Source organism: Lygodium microphyllum, chromosome 6, assembly GCF_053477565.2.
Source record: "Lygodium microphyllum isolate KBCC chromosome 6, Lygodium_microphyllum_v1.1.10, whole genome shotgun sequence".
Lineage (NCBI taxonomy): Eukaryota > Viridiplantae > Streptophyta > Polypodiopsida > Schizaeales > Lygodiaceae > Lygodium > Lygodium microphyllum.
The window spans coordinates 157,933,577-157,938,774 of NC_141140.1; the positions used below are offsets into that span (position 1 = coordinate 157,933,577).

General features: G+C 40.9%; 1 pseudogene; it reads left to right on the forward strand.

Annotated features, from left to right (window-relative positions):
• The first annotated feature begins 3,541 nt into the window (after positions 1-3,541).
• Positions 3,542-4,353, forward strand: LOC148035327 (GDT1-like protein 5 pseudogene; annotated as a pseudogene).
• The last annotated feature ends 845 nt before the right edge of the window (positions 4,354-5,198 follow it).

Genomic DNA, 5,198 nt, shown 5'->3' on the forward strand with positions numbered 1-5,198 from the left:
CATAAAATGGTTGTGCACAATCGTCATACACCTTGTATCAAGCATGCCACATGGTATCTCCTGGAATGTTGAATTATGAAAGAGTGGAGTTTATGCGTTATGTTTTATATGTGTTAGCGACGCATCTTGGGGCTAATCCCTGAGGTGTTATAGGAGAGTCGCAATGGAGCCGTGGCAATCAGTCGAGAGGTGCTTCCCTATGTGTGTATTACGAGGCATTATGCCTATCTGTTATGGGATCTCCCTCTAAGGAGAAGGAAAGGTGAACATTGGACTACATATTGGATACAAACCCAAAATCGTCATAAGCATTTAGTGCAAAGTGAGTTTTAAATGCTCCTGGCCCGCGAGGCCGTGTGGTGGAGTTGTGTGTTGTATGCATGAGGTCCGGCTAGTGCCATAGCCAGTGCCGGCCCATTTTAGATCCCATCATACTAAGTCCAATACTCTCTACCCCTTGCATGCATAATGAAAATGCTTATCCATTTGTAGGGTATAGGCTGAGATGCCTGATAATAGGGGTGAGTATGGCTGGCTTTGGTTGAGAACAAGTCTGCATATGGTTGAAATGCCTAAGGTCAGATAATGGGGATGAGTATGTCTCTAAATCCTTTGAGTAGTTTTGTGATGAGAGGGGTATTAAGAATCAGTTGATCACCCCATACATCCCACCCTAGAATGGTATGGATGAGCACATGAATATGATAATTCAAGAGCAAGTTTGCACTATTCTTAGCTAGGCAAGCTTACCACACCATTTTTGGATTGAGAGGTAGTTATTATTACCATACACTTGATAAATTGGTCCCCATGTACAATTATAATAAGGTGGATCTTAAGTCTAAGAAATGCATCTTTCTTGGCTATGGAGATGCAAGTAAGATGGGCTATTTTCCAATGAGATCTGCATGCTTGAAAGGATATCTGCAGAGCCATGATGTTGTTTTCCATGAGGAGAAAATTCATAATCAACATGAGCATGTCATTGAGGTATGTAGGATGATATTTCAAGAGGAGCCTCATATTACTATGGAGCCCGCTAGATAGCCTACCTTAGTAGATGATGCCCTAGTGGCCCCGATCCTTGATGCTCCATAGGATGTATAAGCTCCATAGAGCCAAAGATGGTCTACTAGAGATAGACAACAACCTGCACACTTTGAGCCCTCTATGGATTATGTTATGGTGATAGATACAAGTGAGTCTCTTAATTTTACGATTAGGCCATGTGTAGAGGTAATAGTCACTCTGAGGAGAAGGCCATGCATTCAAAGTATGACTTACCACAAAAAAATTATATGTGGAATTTGGTTCCTTTGCCTAGTGCCAAGTGGGATTTGCCATGCAAGTGGGTGTACAAGTAAAAAAGTATACTTGGATGAAGCTAGGATACAAGGCTAGATTGGTTGCTAAGGGCTTCAAGCTTGAAGATGATGTGGACATTGATGAAGTCTTTTCTCTTGTTGCAAAGATGACTACGCTACTCTTGGTACTTTCTTTGGTTGCTCAATTTGACTTGGATCTTTATCAGATGAATGTCAAGACAACTTTTCTTTATGGAGACTTGCATGATGAGATTTATATGGAGTAGTCTAAGGGCTTTGCATAACATGGCAGGGAACACCTAGTATGGAGATTGTGAAAGAGTATTTATAGCCTTAAGTAAGCACCTAGGAAATGGTATCACAAGTTTAATGCTTTTATGCATTCATAGGGATATTTATGCAATGATATGGATCTGTATTTATACAGAAGAAGGATCATGATGTCAACCTTATGATTTTGATCCTGTGTGTGGATGATACGTTAATTGTTAGGACTGCTCATGATGAGCTAGATGCTTTGAAAGGTTCGTGCAATAAGAACTTTGAGATGAAGGACATGGAAAAGGCCTCACATATTCTTGGGATGCACATTACACACAATCGCTCTAAGGGGCTCCTCTATAGAAGGAGTACATCCAAAAGGTTTTTGAGCGGTTTCATCTACAGGATGTTAGGCATATTGGTTGTCCTTTACCTTCTCACATGAAGGTTAATCAAGCTAGTTACCTGCAATTTGATGAGTAGTAAGCCAAGATAACCAAGATCCATTATGCATTCACAATGGGAAATTTTATGTATGCCATGATAGCCACTCATCCTGATATAGCATTTGTAGTGGGAGTTGTAGCACGTTGTCGTACTGCTGCGCATCCGAGGTGTGGAATCCACCAAAAAGTTGTGTGTGTGACATTTGCTACTTTGTACATACTTAGTCATTGTGTTTACATTTTTGTTCTGCATGGGCAGTATAGTGGAGAGGGGGTTGGAGCAAGAGGAACTTATCTATAATGCTCTAGTTGGCATGTATGCCAAGTATGGAAACCTACCAGATAATTAATTATTCCCTTAGAATCTACACATGAAACTGTCTCTTATTTGAGAAGATTGGGCGGCGAGCTCAAATGATAGAGGAGGTGTCAACAAGGTTGCCTGAACCTGAAGCTGCCATAGAAGCTGGTAATAGATATCGAGACAACATGCTCTCAGGGATTGCATATGACGTTGAGTTGTGGACTTATATGGTCTACAAAGAAAAAGCTGTTTTTCATACACTGAATATGCTAAGCATAGATTTCACAAGGAAATGTTTGGTGCTTGAGGGCTGGTGTCCGGTCTCTGCTAAGCCTCAGATTTGAGATGCATTGCAGCGTGCTGCTTTTGATAGTAACTCTCAACTGGCAACCATATTTCAATTCATTCACACAAGAGAGATGCCTCCAACCTACTTCAAAACGAACAAGTTTGCTGGGGCTTTCCAGGAGATAGTAGATGTTTATGGAATACCAAAGTACCAAGAAGTTAATCCAGCCGTATTCACAATTGTGACATTCCCCTTCCTTTTTGCCGTAATGTTTGGTAATGGGGGCTAGGGCCAGGGAATTATGCTATTGTGGGAGGGGCCGCTTTTCTGGTAAAAAAGAGGCGTGTTGTAGGCCGCCACGGGGAAGAAAAAGCAACGAGGGATCTGGACAGCACAGAATTGAAAATTGTTTTGGAGAGCAGCGATTCTGAAGATGAAGCTGATGACAACAATGTGGCTACTGAGATCAGTGATCAATTTCTAGTTAAAAGCCTTTTGGATATGAAAACTGATACTATGGTGCAAGATATGGGGAAAAGAAAAGGCTTTGGCTTGCAGATTCTGTGAGGAACCTTCATTATGGAGTATGTTGGAGAGGTGCTAGATATGATGGCATGTGAAGCCGACAAAGAGAGTATGCTCTGAGGAGACAGAAAAATTTCTATTTCATGACACTGAACAGCATTGAGGTGATTGATGCTTATTACAAAGGAAACCTGGGACACTTCTCTCTGATCGTGGAATTTGATGCATCCCGCAGTGTGAAATTGGCACCATCGATCGAATGGAGGACATGCTTTCGACTTGCTGGGATTCCTGTTGATGAGAGGAGGATTGAATTTATTGATGAGAGGGGAATCGAATGCTAGGGAAGAAAAGCGCAGTGTATTTGAAAAAGGAAGTGATCAATTAGGAGATGCTTTTGGGAGCTCTTGCGCTAAGGACTATTCTTTCGGCAATGTTTGGCTGGGCAGCACCAAACCTGATATCTCGCAAGCTCACACACAATTTGGCAACTGTCTTATTTTTTTGTCTTTGGGATACGGCTAATCTGGGAAGCTTCAACTAAGAAGGATGGAGAATCATTAGAAATGACTAAGGTGGAAGCTGAGTCGGACAGTGATCAGAGAAAAATAAACAAATTGAGTCCAGGAATTGATTCTGATGATTAAAAAAAAAGCAAGAAAGATCATTGCTTGCAGCTCTTTTCTCACCTATACTATTGGAGACCTTCTCCCTTACTTTACTTGGAGAATGGGGTGATAAAAGTCAGATTGCTATTGTTGGGCTTGCTGCAAAGGAGGGTGTTGTAGGGGTGGCTCTTGGGGGTATCTTGGCACATTTTCTCTGCTCAAGTCTTACGGTTTCTGGTGGAAAGCATTTGGCGTCCCGTATTTCTGAAAGACTGTTGCATATTGTGGTCATAACATAGGGGGACTCAAAGATTACGAATGCATTGAAACGACTCTTGTTGAAAAAGTAAGAGTTGGTTTGGTTGTACTGAACAGGCCTGAAGTGTTGAATGCACTCTTTGAAAAACTGATGCATGAAGTTGTTGATGCTCTTCAAAATTTGGATGCACTACCTGAAGTTGGTGCCATTGTAATTACAGGGAAGGGTAAATCCTTTGCAGCTCATGCAGATATCAAGGAGATGAAGGATAAGAATCATGTTGACATCTATATGTCCTCCTTTCCTTCAAGGTTCAAAGAGGAGGTGCTCTCTTGAAAGTGGCTATAAACTATTCCCTTTTACTGCAGATGACTCTGTTTACATGAGATCAAAGCTAGAATTTAATTGGCCATTCTGTTCTAAGTCAGCTTACCAAAGTATAGATTTCGAAAAAGTGCTTGAACAATAGAAAAAATCAGGCTTATTGAATAGGCTTCTGTTTGTTCATTACATCACTTTGACATTATGTATATGCGTGGTTTTGGACACACCTAAACATATTCTTAGTAGGACTCATTGTTTGAAGCTTTAATTGAGACTAAGCTGCACTCCGCAGACTAGAATTGGTCTTCTTTTGGGAAAACTCTTAGATGCATGTTAAATCAGCAATTTTTGCATTCAATATGAAGAGTCTGGAGTTTACTGCTACATAGCCTGATCTCGCTTGATTGATCTTCTATCTTGGAATTTCTCAAGAACCTCTGTGGTCGCAACTTTGCTTTCGAAAACCCTTCGACATCTTTGATGAACCCGACGTGAAAGCGTCGCACTTAAAAAAAATTCGAGATGGGAGATACTTCAGCATCAATTTCAACCTCTTCTATGATTCCTGCTTTGTCCTCTACTTTAGCTTCATCATCGACTTCTGCTTCAAGTACTTCTACGGATGATTTAAAGCAGATTTTGCAGAATATGTCTATGCATATGCAGCTTCAAAATCAGCAGACACAATTGTATATGCAACAGCAACAGCAGTTACATCAACAACAATTGTCTCAACAAAGGCAACTATATTCGAAGCAAGAGAATGCAATCAGCGCGACTAAGGCGATTGAAGCAATTGAAAATGAAAAGAAGCTATTTGATGGTCGTAATGTATCGGCTTATTTGAAGATGTATGA